The sequence below is a fragment of the Peromyscus californicus genome, unplaced genomic scaffold (genome assembly GCF_007827085.1).
Source record: "Peromyscus californicus insignis strain IS unplaced genomic scaffold, ASM782708v3 Scaffold_7__1_contigs__length_154581171, whole genome shotgun sequence".
NCBI classification, from domain to species: domain Eukaryota; kingdom Metazoa; phylum Chordata; class Mammalia; order Rodentia; family Cricetidae; genus Peromyscus; species Peromyscus californicus.
This window is the reverse complement of record NW_026294595.1, coordinates 40,998,259-41,016,738: the sequence shown is the minus strand read 5'-3', so window position 1 is coordinate 41,016,738 and position 18,480 is coordinate 40,998,259. Positions and strand designations below refer to the sequence as shown.

The 18,480-nt window shown below is 36.2% G+C and overlaps 1 long non-coding RNA gene across 3 annotated transcripts in view; it reads left to right on the top strand.

The window, feature by feature from the left end:
- LOC128101367 (uncharacterized) overlaps positions 1 to 18,480 on the top strand; it is a 119,346-nt gene that overhangs the window by 29,707 nt on the left and 71,159 nt on the right. Inside the window, exons 3-7 of one of the 3 annotated variants that reach the window (XR_008215079.1) lie at positions 1,544 to 1,758; positions 2,937 to 3,095; positions 10,193 to 10,266; positions 11,071 to 11,270; positions 15,337 to 17,780. This is a non-coding gene — a long non-coding RNA (uncharacterized LOC128101367). Of the gene's footprint in view, positions 1 to 1,543; positions 1,759 to 2,936; positions 4,486 to 10,192; positions 10,267 to 11,070; positions 11,271 to 15,336; positions 17,781 to 18,480 lie in introns of those variants that run through there. The other 2 variants (XR_008215078.1, XR_008215077.1) reach the window with 2 other exon arrangements.

Sequence of the window (18,480 nt, the reverse complement as noted above, 5' to 3'; positions counted from 1 at the left end):
ATGGTGGAGGAAGCACCATACTTATTATATCTTGAGTGACTTGAAGGGTATTTGAACACACAGTGCGAGAATAAAATCCCAGTTGGATACTGGGATTTCACTTTCTCCAAGTCCTCATTTCATATCCCAAACACTATTTATTGTTCATTATTTAGCTTTCTTTTAGTGTATAATTACCAGCCTGTGTTTGTGACTTTCCTCACTTCATTCTCAATGGAGGATCTATGCCTTTAGTAAGGCACAATTGTGCTGAGAACTGCACACCTTCGCCTTCACTTCACCAGACTGTCATCTAAAAATCAGTATTTAAACATAACACCTGCTAACCTTCTCTCTCAATGATATTCTGCTACACTCATAGATTGGTGATAGTCTGCTATACTCCTAGATTGGTGCCTAGCCCAAATGCGTCAGAGAGGCTTCATCCAGTAACTGGTGGAAATAGATGCAAACACCCACAGTCAAACATTAGGCTGAGCTCAAGTAATCCTGCTGAAAGGAGGAAGGATTGTAGGAGCCAGAGGGGTCAAGGACATCATAAGAAAAGCCACGGTATCAACTAACATGGCCTCATAGGGACTCACAGAGACTGAATAGACAACCAAGGAGCCTGCATGGGACTTATCTAGGCACTCTGCATATATGCTACAGTTGTGTAGCATGGTCCTCTTGTGGCACTCCTAACAGTGGTAGCAGAAGCTGTTGTTATTCTTTTACTACCTTTCGGAACCCTACTCCTCATCCTGGGTCACCTTGCCCAGGCTTAATACAAGGTGAGGTGCTTAGGCTTACAACAACTTGATATGCCATGTTTTGTTGACATTTATGGGAAATCTGCCCTTTCCTGTACAGAAACAGAAGATGAATGGATTGTGGGGGAGGGAACAGAGGGAGCATGGGGGACAGAGACTGGGAGGAGAGGAACGAGGGGCAACTGTGACCGGGATGTAAAATAAAAGCAAAAGCAAAAACAAAAAAAAAACCACCTATCCAATTTATTATATGAATTATAATACCTCAAATCACTTGGTCTATTTTTCAGTGTTGTGACTAGAACCCCAGACCTTAAACTGAGTGGTAATTCTGTAAGTGAACTATACCCAGGCACTGCTCTTATAAGAAACAGCATTTCCTGCAGCTCAAGCTGGATTCATATTCTCAATACTTCTGCCTATGCCTCCCAAATTCTGGCTATAGTACAGGCATGAACGACCCAAACTGACAGTTACTTAATTTTGACGAAACCATTTCTGGATTTGAGTGCGGATAATATTGCAAAATGCCTGACAAACTTTAGGCACATTACCTACACTATAACTGACTGTTTCTTATCCTAAGGCAGACAGCACTTTTACTGACCTTAAGAGAGGTTATAAAAATTGAATGATTTTGATAGCTGTTCTTGGTTGTCAACTTGATTATATCTGGAATAAACTATAAATTCAAATATGGAGGGCACACTTGTGATCTGGATCTTGAGGCAAGAAGACAATATGCCTTTGATCCGGATTCTAACACTGGATGATGTATGTCTTTAATCTAGACCTTGAGTCTGAAAGATACACCTTTAATCTGGGCTACATCTTCTGTTGAAAGCCTTTATAAGTACAATGGAAGAAGAAAAGGTTCTTCACCTGCCTGCCCTTGCCTTGTCAGCACACCCAGAAGACCAGCTGGGACACCCAGCCTCATGGGACTGAGTACCTACTAGATTCTTGGACTTTCCATTCGCAACTAGCCATTGTTGGACTGCAGCCTGTAAGTCGTTCCAGTAAATTTATATATATATATATATATACACACACACACACATATACTATAAATTCTGTGACTCTGGAGAACCCTCACTAATACAATGACTTGTACTGAATATACAATTATCTCTTTGAACACTAAGGATCTGAACCTGCCAATGAAACACTTTAATCCTACTTTGCTGAATGCTGTTAATCCTGTGGTCTATTTTTTTCCTTTCCTGTACAATCTATTATACCTCTCCCTAGCACTTCCTTAGTCCCGGCCTTCTTTCTTGAGTTGCAGTCCTGAACTGTTGGATTTAGTGTTTATTTCATTTTTTAACTTTCCTTAGTACTCAGCACTTTTTCTAAAGTGAGATTCTTAATAGATGAAGATGAATATTCTCTTCTTCTTTAATCAATGTTTCTGCATTATGTGTTGAAATCGGAACTCCATAACACTCCCTGGGCTCTGCCATAAACTCCTGAAGTATCCCTAATAAATTTCTAGCTGTGCACATTCTAATTTTCTCCAAACTCTCCTTCCCATGTTACTGTTTTATTCCTAATATCCTATATTCTCTGAAGTCTTCTTGGACTCCTTGTGTGTGATATCTTGTCTACCCATGCTGCAATAGGTGGGCATGTACTCATGCATTAAAAAGTCATGTCTACATGAGTTTCAAGACAGACCTGGCCACTTCTGTGTTCCCATTGCAAACTTTACATACTAATCTCCTAACACTTTAGCTGTCTATTGTGTTTACTTATGTACGCATCCCTTCCACCAGTATATACATTGCTTGAGAGTATTGACCTAACATTTATGTTTTCATTTATTCTTAGATTCTAGGTATTTGATAAAGACCTGTATTAGTAATTCAGTAATCAAATAATGACACTTATTTCCTCACATTTCTTTTCATTTGTATGATTAGGTGAGCTCTTATTGGTTATGCAAACTCAATGCTTTGCAGGGGGGAAGTGTGTTGTCACAGAGCTAGAACACTCTTGATTATGTATGTGCTAGGTGGTCTGTCTATGCTGGTGATGTCTGACAGTGCCAACAGCACCAACTCTTTGAAATTCAATGATATGTGTGTCTTTATTATCTCAAGCTGTTTTGTTTTTGTTTTTGTTTTTGTTTTTTTTGCTTGAGATTTGCTATTTTCCAACAAGGTTTCCTTCTTTGTCAAATAGGTCGACCTGTGCTCATGATGACTTCATATCTCAGTCATATGATCTGGAAAGAAAATTTTATGGCTATTTTCCTCTGTGTAGATCTCAAAATGAAGATTAAATTTGGTGGAGGAATCCAGCAATGATACCCTGTATCTTCCTAATTCAGCCTGTCACCAGGTGCACTGCAATACAATTACCCATTTATTAAGAAATAAGATGAAGATAGCATAGCATGTAATTTTAATTGCCTCTGATGTTCACCATATTGCCACTTTTCACTGGCTCTCTGTGACTGCCCAGCTAGAATTTCTCTTTCATGCAAACAACAGAACTAAATTGAATTACACAAAAGAAGCTACACACTGACTCCCAGCAGTATGTTTTGACAAAACATTTTGTCTCCTTAAATGATTTCAGATGCTATAGTCAAAAAGCCTTGACTGTAAATAATGGGTTCATAAAACCTATCTTTAAAAATTTACCTGACAGTAATGCTGTGCAAATATCTGCACTTTTAGCTCACCTTCTCCACTTGTCTACATCAGGATTTTAATGGAGTGGCTGTCACAGAAGAACAGCTAAAGGCCACTGCTTGATAAGTTGCTATAAAAACACAGTGTTTAAAATGAGAATTTCCTTCTTAAATTCAGCTATCATACAGGTGGTGGTGGTGGTGGTCAGAAAACAAACAAACAAACAAACACTGAAGAAACAGGTTTTCTTGGAAGATCTCAAGGAAAATCTTAGGGTTAAGTAACATTCTAAAGAGCAATGACTTTCAGATTCTGAGTTTTGAGTAGCTAATGCAATCCAGCAAATGTATCTCACTTATACAAGTAACATTACATAGAATGAGTAAGTGGTATTTAGGAATATGCTGTGTGTGTGTGTGTGTTTATGAATATGCATATTTACATATGCGTTTAACAACAATTATTGCAAAAGAAGGCTATAAATTTGAAAAAGCAAGGAGAAGTATACGGGAGAGTTTGGAGAGAGGATGATAAATGATATTATTATATTATAGTCTGAAAAAATAAAAGAAAAGATTAAAAAATAAAATACCATAGGAAATTTGGTAGATACTTTTTGAAATATACCCCATATTGTAGGTCCTCAGTAGACATCTTCTTTAACTAAGGATATCAAGTATTCTATAAAACTGTACCACATTGTCTGAATTCAGCTCTACTTACTTTAATTGTCAAAGTCATGAAATCCATTCTCTGTGAAACTATAAAATTTTATTTCTTACTTATTTGCACACTTTTTTACAATATATAAATAAATTAACTGAATATACGTGGTTAGTTTATGTTTTGCTTATTTGCTCTCAAGTCTCCCTAGGTACAAACAAGACTATGATAAAATTTATGTATTTCTTTGTATGTATGATGCAAGGTGTTGGGAACTTTAGATGGATTGCTTTATGTCAGATGATGTAGGAATTATTTATGAAGAATCTGAAAAAACTTTCTCAAAATTGCCTTCTGTCATTTAACTGAAATGTCATCTTGTTACAAGGCTGTAGTAGTATGGACTAATAAACAAATGCTTTGGTGGCTTCTCTGAGTTTCTTTCTTTTGGTGTGCTATGTTGGGACATTGAGTCTTACTTCTCATTGGGAACCTTTCTGTGTCTGATGGTTTCTTCTAAAATAAATACTGAAACTTCCTCTAGTAACATATTTTCAGATCCTGTTTACAAGGTGAATTCCACACCTGCTTTCATTTGACTTAACAGTTCTGTGAAATGCACAGTAACAGTGTTACCATTATCTACTTCTTAAGAATTTAAAATTACTCTTCATTTAAAAATACAGGGTACTATATTTACTATCATGATGAGACTCTGAAAATGTCCAATAGAAACCCCAGATGCTCATGTGTTTCGTCAAGATTCAATATTCTGAATCCACTTTACTCTCTGCCTTCAAAAATGACTGTACTAACTGCTAATCATTTCAGTACATGTTCTTATTCATTACATCGCTTTTTCCCCCCCAAAGAAATATGTTTCTTTGTAATAATTCCCAGGATGGTGTGAAATGTGCCTTGACTGATTCTAATGACATAATCTTCTTTCTTGGCAAACTCCTTTTACACTGTTAGAGAACTTTTCTGGATTAACATTTTTGAGATTATTTTAATTCTCTTTTATTCTGAATAAATTAAATTCTCTGTCTTGTCCTCTCTTGCTCATTTTATTTCATCAGAGTCTATAATTTGAAAATGGGAAAGAAATTAGATTCTGATCTGCAATGAGATGATGTTTCAGAGATGGTGGCATCCCTTGTGATATTAAGGACTCTACTGAAGAAGAAATGACCATACATTTTTCAACAGTCTATTTTATTCCATCACCTTATGGATGTGTTCCAAGTCTATATTGCTGTCACAAAACCACTTGCAAAAATGTCTTTGAGTCAGCATGTGTAAGCCCTTGAGTCCCAAGGTTGAAGCGGCATAAACGATAAAGCCCAGAAACTACTTCACTACTTGAAATATACCATTTCTTCAATGAAAGGGAAACTTCAGAAAATATTGAATTCAACCTCACAGGGATGCTTGTTTGCCCTCTTGCTCAACATAAATGTCACAGCAATTCTTGCCCCTAAGATCTTTTGAGAGAGGAAGGGCCACAGAAGGATACAGCCAATGCATATCTTAGGTATAATTCTTTTTGAACAGGGGAGCTAAATTTGTCTCCAGTACCCACCCATAAGGGTAACCCAGGAGGGGTATTAAATCAATAGAGGAACCCAGTGGATTCACTCATTCATTTTCCTCTGATGTCATATTAGAGATATCAAATAGTCATTTTCCGTACAACCCCTAGGTGAAAGGCAGACAAAAAATTCCCTTCTCATCTCTCCATCTCCTTTCTAGACCAAGGTCTCTTTCAGAGTGTCCTCTGCTTCTATTTAGTATAGGCCAAATTGCTGCCATGGAAACAAGTCAATCAGGACCATGACATTGTACATGAGAAAAGACTTACCTTAACGTACCTTGGGCTTTAAAAAAATGCACCATTGCTTTAAACTACGGCGTTGCTATTTGTAAAATAGGAATAATAGCAATATTATTCATGGAATAGCTTTAGGAATATTATACTGACTCATAGAATAAATTTTTGGAAACATAAAAATGTCAATACTTGTTAAACATTAATGCTAAACTTACCTAAAATGTGGCTTGCAAATATGTATGATGGAAGTGAAGAAAGGTAAGTTGATATTTCTCAGAAATCTAAACACATGTGCACACACACACACAGAATTATAAGTTGTATGGCTGCAGTGGTAAAGTATTTGCCTGACATGCTGAAGTCCCTGATTTTAGTCCTATTTACAACTAAGTAAATAAACATTTAAATAAAACATAAAATTACATTTATTAAGTTATAGAACACATGTAAAAATGAATCATATGTATTGCATTTTCATATATATGTATTGGATTTCCATACAATAAACAGATCCCTATAACTAGTCATCCAAGTCTACAAATAGCCTATAAATGAGATCCCTCTTGTGCCAGCAGACTGGTAAGCCACAGAACATGTGGCAAAACATAGATTAATAGAAATGGGTTAATTTGAAATATAAGAGCTAGCTAGCAAGAGGCATGCCATAGACCATATGTAAATAATATTAAGCCTCTGAGTGATTATTTTATAAGCAGCTGGGGGACTGAAGGGATGGGCAGGACCAGAGACACATTCTGACTACATTTGGTGCCCAGACTGGTAGCAAGAATTTCCACCAAAAACCTGAGAAAGCTTTTTAAAAAGATTCTAAAATGGAGCTAAAATGAGCTTCCTAGTTCTATTTCTCTTGCAGCATGTAGGCTTGAGCAGCATGGCACATTCCTGCCGTGGTATACAGAGGTGTCTCTAAGCCATGTAGTGTACTGTATGGTGGATTTAACCTTTACTCATGCAGAATAAAAAGGTTTGTGGGCCAGCTGCATGCTACCTGGTGGCAGCGTGGACCCCAGGGTTGGCAGGGTAAGAGTGACTCACTTGGGTACCTCCACCATGTTGGGAAGGTGAGGTGGGCGGAATCAGCAGCCAAGGCTGTTGCTTTTCATCCTAGCAATACAGTTTAACAGTTTAAAATCTTTCTGGGTCAGAGAAGGATTATAGATTCACAATAACACAGATTCAGATGAAAGAAAACTCTAAACTGTTTACAATGTATGTAAAAAAGTACATAAGCTTGGAAGAGAGAGAAAAAGGAATATATACAGTTATATAAAGAAATAGTTTAAAAAATAAAGTCTTTAAAGATACAGTAAAAATAATATAAAAAAAAAGCCACATAAAGATGGAAGTCAAACAGAGTCTGGATTATATTGTCTTTAAGATTTTTAACTACAGAAAAACATTTGATTGTAAAGGCTGCTGAGTTAAACCTATATATATTTTAAAGTTATTTTGACTTCAAAATTTATGTCTAAGGATATGTTGCTTTGGAAAGAAGTTCTGCTTTTGTTTCCACAAAAGATGAGAACCTGTGGATTGCTTCCAAGGTAACATGATTTGATCAGCCAAGACCCCCTGAAAGGTCTCTGATGAAACCATGTCCCAGATGATCCAACATCCAAAATCAGCTTCAAAGCAACTGACTGAGATAATCCATCCTCACAGACTACATCCTAGATTTTAACTCTAATTCTTAATTTTCTCAGGATCTCCATAAGACTACCAGTGCCCCCAACCAGCAGGAAGTGATATGAGAAGCTATGCCCAAATTCCCAAAATATTGTTTATAAATCTTTATTTTTGTTTAAAGGGGGTTGATTATAAATATAATCTCTTTCTAAAAAAGAATAGGGGGATAGTATAGACATGATAGGATGAAAGGGTAGATTATTGAATCTACTTTTAAAGAGCAGCAACTTGTTTGAAATGTTTTACATTGCTATGGATTTTAGTTTACTGATATAAATTTAAAGTTAATTTTGTTATACTGTATATATATTTCCACTCTTGATTAAGGTATTATGTTTATGCAGCTCATTTAAAATTGTAATATATAATTAAAATTACAGATTAATAATTAGTCATCTATGATAATCAAACTTATAGTCATGTTAGTTAAGTTTTCTAGATATACATAGATATATTTCAATTAGGCAGATAATCTTCAAACATTACAAAGACCTACAGAAAATGTTATAAGAACTTTGACTTTTCTGGACAATAAAACATGTCTGCTCCTGGCTGTGGGTATCCTGCTGTGGATATCGCTCTGTATCAATAAACACTGATTGGCCAATAGCCAGACAGGAAGCATAGGTGGGACTAACAGAGAGGAGAATTGAGGAAACAGGAAGGGAAGAGAGAGATTGCCTGGAGCCGCCGCCAGGACAAGGGAGATGTAAGGTACCAATAAGCCACAAGCCATGTGGCAATGTATAGATTAATAGAAATGGGCTAAATATAAGAGTAAGAGGTAGCCAATGATAGGCCTGAGCTAATGGCCAAGCAGTTTAAATAATGTGAGAGTCTACGTGTTTATTTTATAAGTGGGCTCTGGGACTGGCGGGACTTGGTGGGAGCTGGAGAGAAATTCTCCAGCTACACTTCAAAGAAGATGATGGGCATTGAAGAAACTCATTATGGAATTTGCTTTCCTTATGGCAAAAGTTAACCATTTGGGTAAGAAATTGTCCTTGCCTTGACTGCTTGACAAAATGTTGTATAGACTGGATATGCAGGACCCATGGAAAAATGACCACTAAAATTTTCCAAAACAAGTCAAGATGGTCCTTCAGATTCCTTCTTCACAGATGAGACTGCCAGACATTCTACAGGACACAGAGAGAAGCAACTGAGGAACTCTAGGCCTATAGGCTGAAGATGGATGCCCCAATGTTGCAGAAAGACTTTGGTGACTGTCCAGGCAGTCAACTGTCTCTGTAATTCTAGATTTTTTGGACGTTGCTTCTTATAATATTCTTCCTGTTTATGTGGGTAATATTATAGCCTTCTGAGGTCTTTGATGTAGGTGAAGACTAGATAGTTACAATTATAATTTTCCTTGGTTATAATAAAAGATAAATTAGATATGAAACTTTAAACTCACAAATATAGGATACATGCTAAAATATTTTCTTTAATTTTGCCAAATACAAAACTGTATTTCTTGCCTGATATCTGTTTGTTATATATAATTTTGCTGTGTTAAGGCTAAAACCTTCCTTTTTGATTAGATAGAAAAGGGGAAGTGCTGGGGGATGTCTTTCTGTATGCTGTGAATATATGTTGTTCCCATTGGTTAATAAATAAGTGCTTTTGGCCTATGGCAAGACAGCTTGGAGGTAGGCAGGAAAGGAGAGAAACAGGAAAGAGAAAGGTGGAGTCTGGGGAAATGGCAGCTTGCCGCCCAAGGCACAACATGCCAGCAGACCAGTAAGCCATGGAACATGTGGAAAAACGTAGATTAATAGAAATGGGTTAATTTAAGATATAAGAACTAGCTAGCAAGAGGCCTGCCGTAGACCATACATTTTGTAAAAAATATTAAGCCTCTGAGTGATTATTTTATAAGTGGCTGTAGGACCATGAGGACTTTTGTTCTATTTTTGCTTATAAATGTGTCACTCTGATCCTTGCTTTCATCATTTTTCTTTTCTAAGAGTTTTTATTTTATATATTCTTCAAATATGGCACTATGTAACATGAAGATATTTTTATTCAGTATACATTACATATTGAGCATGTTCTTCCCATACTTTATACCCATCTGTGGTGATATATTGTGTACTCTGAATGTGGTGATATATTCTATACCCTAATAAAATTACCTGGGGATCAGAGGACAGAACCAGCCACTAGATTAGACATAGAAGCCATACAGTGGTGGCACATACCCTTAATCCTATAAATTGGGAGACAGAGATCATCTGATTCTCTGTGAGTTCAAGATCACACTGAGAACAGAGTCAGACAGTGGTGGCACATGCCTTTAATCCCAGCACTTGAGATCTCATTCCTTTGCTTGGAAAGCACAGATGCCTTTAATCCCAGAAAGTGACATCGCTGGGTGGAGAAAGGTATATAAGGCATTAAGAGACAAGAACTAGGAGCAGTTCAATTGAGACCCTCATAGGTGAGAACTCAGAGGCTTTCAGTCTAAGGATTTATGGAAACAGGATTATCTGAGGAGTTGGTGAGGTGAGGTTGGCTGTAGCATCGTGCAGACTTGGACAAATGATACAGCTAACTTTCCCAGGACTTGACAATTAACTCAAAATTTTTCTTTACAGGATCCCCTAAAGATGCCTTCACCCCTAGACAGCAGGAAGTAATTTTAAGAACACAATGCCCACATTCCCAAGAGGTGAGGTGGGTGGTTTTTGGTCTTTCAATGGGTTATGGATAATTGTCATTGTTTAGAATGGTTGATTGCAAGTTGTTAATTGATAATGATCAGGAAAAAAAAAAGCTAAACAAGGAGATTGGATTCAACGTACTTTTTAAAAAAAGAAAAAGAAAAAAGAGGAAATAAATAAGAAGTAGATTATTGAATCTACTCTTTAAAAAAGGAGATACAGAAATAAAAGAGTAAAGGGTAGATTATTGAATCTACTATGAAAAGAAAAAAAGAGAACATGGGTATGATAAAATAAAAAGGTAGATTATTTAATATACTCTGAAAAAAAGAGATATAGAAATAATAGGATAAAAGGGTAGATTATTGAATCTACTCTAAAAAAGAGGATATGGACATGATAAGATAAAATGGTAGATTTTTAAATATACTTTTATAAAGCAACTACTAGTTTTAAATATTTTATTTTGAATTGGATTTTTGTATATTGTATTCAAATTTTATATATTGATACAAATTTGAGATTGATTTTGTTAGAAAATACTATACATATATTTCTAATCTTGTTCAAGGTATTTTACCTATATAGCTCATTTAACAATGTAATGCAAATTACTAGTCTTGAAAGTTATTACCAACTAATGAGGATAAAAGAAATGCAATAGCCATTACAATCAAACTTGTAGTCATATTAGGTATGTTTTCAAGGTCAAACAGAAATATATTTTAATTATTCAAACACTTCAGAGATCTATAGTATATGGCATTTAAGATGTTTTAATAACATAGTTTTTTTTTTCTTATGACAATGAGACATATCTGCTCCTGGAAGCATCAATCTACTTCAGAGAACATGATGGGCATTGAAGAAACTCCATAAGGAGTTTACTTTCTTTGTGGAAAAAGTAAGTCACTGGACAAGAACGTGCCCTTACATCGACTGCTGACAGTGTGCAGTCCAAATGGACAAGCAGGACACAAAAGAAAGGACTGCTGAACTTTGCCAAGATAAGGTAGGAAGGCCCTTTAAGACAATCATGCTTCGCAAATGAGTCTGTCAGATATGCTAGACCTGTAGGCCACAGATGGATGTTCCAATATTGCAGAGGAACCTTAGTTGACTGTCTAGGCAGCCAGCTGTTTCTGTCATTTCTCACATTATTTTGGAAGTTGCTTGTTTGCACTTCCTCCTTACTCAGTTACTATTTCCTTCTCGGGTCTCTGAGGGAGTTGAAGATTAGATATTTATAGTTATGATTTTTCTTGTTAACAAATTCATAATAGAAACTCACTAAAGAAGAGTAAAGTATGTAAGTATGAAAGACATCTAAAGATAGTTTTCAGTTTGTAATACAAGTTAGGATAGAAAGTTAATTAGGTACAACATTTTGGACTCACCAAAATAGGATAAATAATAGAAGTTTTTTGTCTGAATCTGTCAAGTGTTAGTAGACTAGACATTGTTAATGTAACTCTTGATTGTATATGTCTCATATAATTATTGTACTTATTGTATATAGTTTTTCTTATATTAGTTATAACCTTCTTTTATTATTTTAGACAAAAAGGGGAAATGTGGTATATTGTGTAACCTAAATGTGGTGATATATTGTGTACCCTAATAAATTTATCTGGGGATCAGAGGACAGAGCCAGCCACTAAATTAGACATAGAGGCCAGATAGTTGTGGCACACACCCTTAATCCTATCAATTGGGAAGCAGAGATCCATCTGGATCTCTGTGAGTTCAAGGTCGCACTGAGAACAGAGTCAGGCAGTGGTGGCATATGCCTTTAACTCCAGCACTTGAGATCTCATACCTTTGCTTGGAAAGCACAGATGCCTTTAATCCCAGAAAGTGACATGGCTTGGTGGAGAAAGGTATATATGGTATGAGGAGACAGAAACTAAGAGCAGTTAGTTGCAACTGAGACCCTCATAGGTGAGGACTCAGAGGCTTTAAGTCTGAGGATTTATGGAAACAGGATCATCTGAGGAGTTGGTGAGGTGAGGTTGGCTGTGGCTTGTTCTGTTTCTCTGATCTTTCAGCTTTCACCCCAGTATCTGGCTCTGTTTTTTTTTTTGTTTGTTTGTTTGTTTGTTTTTGTTTTATTTTGTTTTTTACTAATAAGAGTTTTTAAGATTTATGTTACACCCACTCCTTTCTCCCTCCTCTCCTATTAGTCCTCTTTGTTTTCATGGTCTCTTCACTTGTATTTCATGTCAAATAAACATATAGGATTTTATTTATCTACACACCGTATTTTATGTATGTACAAGAACCACAAAGAAAGGAGATATAGGCATGTGTTTTCTGAGGCAATCTGTCTTTATATTAACATGGTCTTTCCCTGTGTGTCTATCTCTTATTGCATCATCCCCCTCACTCCAGGCCAGTTTTATTCAGAAAGACACAGCTACATTGGGCTAAGGACTACCTTAATGGAGCTGAAAATATTTTTCCAAATGACATCACCTGATAGACAATGAGAGTTCATCGTCTTTTTGGAGTACTCAATTTGACCCATAACATTGGTCATGGTCAAGTAATTTTAAAATGTGTATGTAGACTTCCCTTGTCCCCACCAAACCTTGACCCCTAGGCCTAGGCTACAAAAAATGGGAAAAATAGCATATTGATTTGAAGATATAACATGGTATTGAGTGCTGATTTAGGATGATCCTTTCTGACCCTCACAACCACAGACAAATAATTTGTATGATTATAATTATACTTCCTTTTACTGGGGAAGCTGATACATACATTTCAAGGTGTTCAGAAAGCTAATAAGAAAACTGAATAATGATTTTAAGACTATATTTATATCTATTTCAGTCTACATTGTATTGGGTCTTAAAAAGCCTAGATAATATTTAACAATTTATTAAAATGCTAAGTGTTTTTAAAAAATACTTATTACAATATAAGTCTTTTATTAAACACAATATAATCTATAACATCATGTTCCTGAGAGGGAGACATGTAGATGCCAGCTATACCTAGCTGAATGTTTTTATTTCCTACTTCTTAATCAAGCTGTTGTATGCAGTCATCAACTTTCTGTCAACCCTGTGCTCACATGCCACTCACTCCTTCCACCCCATCTGGTTGAAATTAAAATATTGACAGAAATAATTTTTTCATGGGAAGTGGAAAAGCTAATAAGGGTGTTGGAACTAGATTGGTTTATGCATGCATTGCCCCTGACAGTACTCTGACAATTTTTAGTTTGCTCTCTCAAGTCATGTAGTAATACATTGAAACAAAATAAAAGGAATTGAGCCAAGTACAAGCTTAAATTCTGCTTTTAAAAATAGTCCCCAAAAATCATTCCAGACAAAAAGAGTCTACATAGTACCACTTCCCATATTTTTTTGGTGACTCTGACTAGAAGATGTTGCTAAGAGCAGACTTTTGTTGACTTTCACACATACATACTTACAGCAACGGCATTAAAATATAAGAAAGATCACAATAAAAGAATGGAGAGAAAAGCTCAAAATACAGTGACTTAACCCAATGGCAAATTTCTTTTGATTTTTAAACTGAAACCAACATAGCCCTTACCAAAAAGATTCAGTGTCTCTTAGTTCTGATTCTGAAATTCTTTTTCAGTTTGGCACAGGATATTCATCCACAGGAAATATTCTAAGCTTAAGTTTTAGGATCTCCCTGGGCTACTCATTATTATACTGGAAGACATTTGAAACCCTTTCGAGCTAATAACTATCATTACATGATTTAGATCTATTTCCCCCAAACAAAAGCAGTGCTGCTAGAGGGTGAAAGATTCATATACACTGATTACTCGCTTCACATTAAAAGCTGAACTTATATTAAAAAAAAAATTCAGGGAGTGGATTAGTTTATGGCAGGAGTCACAATGCCAAGGAGAAAGATGGTTATTAAGAAGAAACAGTGAGTGACTAGTTGAGATCCATGAGTACTCATGAGTGTTCCCAGAGCTGGAAAACATAGTCCTTAGAAGGAGGAAGAGTAGTGACTCTGTCTTAGTAGAACTTTTGTTACTTGCATCAAGATCATGAGAGTCGCATTGTAGAGATGGCTAAGTGATTACAAACAGTTGCTGTTCTTCAGGAGGACTGGGGTTCATTCTGTAGCATCCACATCTGTAACTCCAGCTCCAGGGCATCTGGCATGTATTCTGAACTCTGTGGAACTCCTATGTGTATATTCATACGCTACACACTCAATTTTTAAAAGAGTCAATAAGCCCTTAATAAACTTTAACTCACTTTTGTGGACATGATGCGCAGGGCTAGCTATAGGAGCATACTCCAGGCATTTTGGCAGAATTCACACAACTGTTTGCTTTTCACTCTATATTTGTCTACTCTGTTAAACTAAATATCACTACTCCCAAAACTGCATGGGATTTTCCTTAATGCATTTCATGCCTCTCTTCATCTCTTATTCTTAGCTGTGTGTCAATTTACATTACAACTTTGTTTTAGAGATACAACCTTTCTCTTCCGCCTGAGCATTTTAAGACAACTTATATTTATAGTTCTTGATTTATTGCTGTGTTGATTCTGGTCTGGCTGGCTGCATCTTTGCTTCTAAGGTTAAACTAGTATATATAAATATATATATATATACATATATATATATATATACACATATATGCATAATTTCACTGAATTTTAAAAGAAAGCCAACACAAATACATTTAACAATCCTGCATTTGGTACAGTTCTTAAGTTATCATATTAATTCATTAGCCTTATGATCATTTGCTGTATGGATTGTGCTGGACTTACTGTTGTTGATTTAAAGGTGAGAAAGGAGAACTCAAAAATCAGTAAGCACCACAGGAGACATGCTGCAGTGATTAGATATGCATAGCTCAGTGTGGCAGGATGTTAGTAGAGGCAGGAAAAGCATGATAGAAATGGGGTGAAAGAGAACTGTGTTTGAATTATTTTTTAAATAATTATGAAATATTTTCATAAATTATTCTTTAATCATATTCTTTTCTCTCCCACAACTCCTCTCAAATTCTCCTCACATCCTATTACCAAAACTTCATGTAATTTTCTCTCTCAAAAAATTCTCAGGAAAATAATAAAAAGTAAAAACAAAAATGAAAATCAAAGCATAGACTCAAAAAGAACAGAAAGAAGTGATGAAGGAGGAGGAGGATGTAGAAGGAGGAGAAGGAGAAGGAGGAGGAGAAGGAGAAGGAAAAGAAGACGAAGATGAAGAAGAGGAAGAAGAAGAAGAAGAAGAAGAAGAAGAAGAAGAAGAAGAAGAAGAAGAAGAAGAAGAAGAAGAAGAAGACAAAGAGAACTGACAAAAAATGCTAAAACAAATTAAAAGATGGATTTGACAAGCTGGCTCTAGACCAAGAGAAGAGAAGGCATATTACAAAACACAGAGTTGTACAAAGTCGTGGCTTGTGAGTAAAATAAATGAAAGTGAGATTACATCAGACAATCAGGCTGCTTATCCAGAAATGAGGCTTCAGATGTTCTGTACTTCCCAGTCCAGGAAAAAGTTCATGTACCAATTACTTCAGTTCAAATATCACCCCATTGTGCATGCCATTTTGAAGAATGAGAGGAGACCTAGTAATTGCCTCCACAAGCAGAGCAGACAATTATGTAACCTTTGTATGCCAGATCTCCTTTCCTCTTGCTGACCGGAACTTAACATTGTATGGTAGGACTTATGGGCTATATGACAAGGTAGACTTGGCATGCATGACAGTAAAATATTACACTGAAGGTTTTTACTCCCTAGCAGAGTTGTGCAAACAATAAGGATTAACACTGAGATGTGACAGAAGTGTGCTTTGCCCTACTAGAAAAATGTAAAGACCAAGAAACCAGGCAAATTTACCCAAAGTCAAACAACTTATTAATACTGGAACTGCAGTTTTTGGTCTGCACAATAGTACTTCTTCAGTTAGGTCACATGTTGGTCTTATCAAATAACAATGGGGCTGACATATGAGAGGAATGCCTGAGAATCTCAACGCATGATAGAGAAGATAGAATATCTGAGAAGTACTGAAGATAATAAATTTCTAATTGCTTTTATTGTTTACCCACCCTCTGATTAGGCTTATCTTCAATTTGTACTGTTTCTGGATTCCCAATAAGGCAAACACTGAACAACCCAAGAGAACAAACTATTATGTGTGCTTATCTAGATACCATGTGCAGTGCCCATTCACTGGAAGCCATTTTGTAATCTGTGTGAAATCAGGTTTAAGGCAAAATGAAATAGGAGAATGGGGACAGTGGGAATGCCCTGTGAGGGGTTACTAAAGAGACTGTGGAATGCAGCCTTCTAGAATGATGTGGGTAGGATTCAAGGACGCTAAGGAAATATGAGGAATTATCTTGGATAAAGAAGCAGTAGGAGAGATAGTAACAACCCAAGTTCTACAATAAGAAGGGAAAATAACAGGTATAGAACTCTGGAGGGAATTCTTGCAGATTTAAGAGAGCACTCCGGCAGAAGCTATGATTGTTTTCTTTCTGAAGTATAAGAACCTTGGTGCCAGACAGGTGCTACATACCTCCAATCCAATTGCTTTCTACCTTCAGCTAGCTTAGTGCCTCAGTTTCACAAAACTCCACAGAAAATGAGAGAATAAGATCATGTAAACCAGCCTCCAAAAGCACAGATTGTCTCTGGAAAGGTGAGAAGAGAGTATGCAGCATGAAGTGAATATAAATTCATTTCGCATGCCCTGGCCCAGATCTCTCAGGTTCTCCCATCACACTCTTACTTGGATGCACAACTCTACAAACTGCTCTGATTTCAAAAAGTTTACCCAACACTACTGGGAGAATTATGTAAATATGAATAGTTTGGCTGAGCAATGACTAAGGAGAGAAAGAAACATGACCTCCATCTGCAATCAGGGGTGGGAATGGAAATGATTTCCTTTGGGAGCTCAGCTGGGCTTACTGTTAAATCATTTGTATACTGTTAAATGAGTTGCGTGCTGGTGGGGCAAAGAGGTCCTGGAACCCTGTTTGCTGGCTTTCTCACTACCTCCATCATTGCCTACAAGCATCTGAAAGGTTGAAGAGACCGTAAAGAAGGCTCGGATTCAAGGTGATAGAACCAGGTGTAGGAAGGGAAAGCCAGAACAAAGATACTGGAAGCTAAAAAAACATGAAAGTGTTCACGGTAGAAGTTAATCTTTTATTAAAATATTCTAAAGGAATAAAATATGGGGAGAGCTCTTCTTTTGCATATTTAATCTCAGTGTGAACAGCACTCTAAGAACTTGCCATTGAATATAATTTTGCGGAGAAAAATACTGTACAGTTTGTTCCATATTTGCATATGAAACAAGTACACTTAGCAAGATTAACAAGCATTATTAAGACTTACATTTAGGGTCTGACTAATTGATATTTACTTTTACTGTCTGAAATACAATTTTTGATACTAAACATTTTAACTCTCTGAAGAGGAAAATTCTTTATTTCCCTTTAGGTAAAATGCTGAATATGTAATTTTCTGAAAAACCTAACTTAATAAACATTTTATGAAAAGGAGTTCTAGTGTGAGGCTTGCTTGGAATGAATAAACCTAGAGTGTATATAAGGCTTCCTATTAAAATTTTAATGATTATAATCATATATTGGACATTTTAAAATAAATATTTTTTCCAGGTTTAAGATTTTACTAACTGATCTGATACCATCTTGTGTGTAAATGTATGTACTATTTTCATCTTTTTTTTTCCATAATGCCCAGGGTAGCACAAATTCTAATTGATCTTAATAATAAAATCCCAGAGTCAGAAATAGGGGTAAATACTGAAAGATCATGGAGACAAAGGAGCAAATCATAGCCACAGCCACTGTTTTCCTTGCCAACTCCTCAGCCTAAAAAGGGGGTGAGCTCCTGTCTCCACCTGCCTTATATTCCTCTCTCTGCCCAATCATATTGCTTCCTGTTTTTTCCTCCCAAGTGTTGGGATTAAAGGTGTGTGCCACCATTGCCTGACCTCTATGGTTAACTAGTGGCTAGCCTTACCCTCTGTCTCCAGGAAAGCTTTATTTGTTAGACCACAAAATATCACCACATTTCCCCATTTTTGTTGAAAATAAAAAAGAGAGTTATACCTAATATAGTAAAAGCTATATACAACAAGTACAATAGCAATATACAATATATATCGTCAATAAATACATCAACAATGTCTAGTCCATAAACATTTGACAAATTCAGAG